Below are 656 nucleotides of genomic sequence, written 5' to 3'. Positions count from 1 at the left end.
TGATAATAATTATTTAAATTAATATAAAAATAATATAATATAATACAATATAATTTTTTTTTACTTTTGACTCCGAGCAACAAGCAGTGGAGTATTATCGGAAGATTTTGAAAGCAGTGAAGACCCATGCCGAGGTATTTCACATATTAGCTAAATGTTGCTGTAAATAAGTCTGTTATGCAGACATATACGCAATAACATTAAATAGCCTATATATCAAAAATGACTTGCATACCAACAGCACAGTTCACTTGTTCCAGGCATTTGAAGGGAAAATGAGCAACATAACAAAATTATGTAAATGTAGCAAGGAAACCAGAGAAACCAACACCTTCATCTCAATACTTCTGTCTATTGATGTTGGAAATGATGAGATGTATGATGTAGTAAGAAGACTAATCATGTCCATCATATGCAAAACAAAGTTTATGTTAGAAACGTTTTTTGTTCTTGGAGACTGTTCATTGCTTTACAGTTGCTTCCCAACAAAACTGAATGGTGTAATTGTTTTTTCATGGTGACCCTATAGGAAAACGGTCTGAAAACCTTCTTTAAGCATTCAAAACTAGAAGAGGATGACTGGATGTACTGTGATGAGTGTGACCAAGAAACAGAAACAGAAACTGTGAGTAAATGAAAATTTAAACATCCATCAC

At 32.6% G+C, this 656-nt stretch overlaps 1 pseudogene; it reads left to right on the top strand.

Annotated features, from left to right (window-relative positions):
* The first annotated feature begins 77 nt into the window (after positions 1 to 77).
* The window catches only part of LOC107574335 (GTPase IMAP family member 8-like), a 1877-nt pseudogene continuing 1298 nt past the window's right edge, over positions 78 to 656 (top strand).

Source organism: Sinocyclocheilus grahami, unplaced genomic scaffold (assembly GCF_001515645.1).
Source record: "Sinocyclocheilus grahami isolate Dianchi unplaced genomic scaffold, SAMN03320097.WGS_v1.1 scaffold2188.1, whole genome shotgun sequence".
In the NCBI taxonomy this organism is placed as follows: Eukaryota; Metazoa; Chordata; class Actinopteri; order Cypriniformes; family Cyprinidae; genus Sinocyclocheilus; species Sinocyclocheilus grahami.
This window is presented reverse-complemented; position numbering and strand designations above follow the sequence as displayed.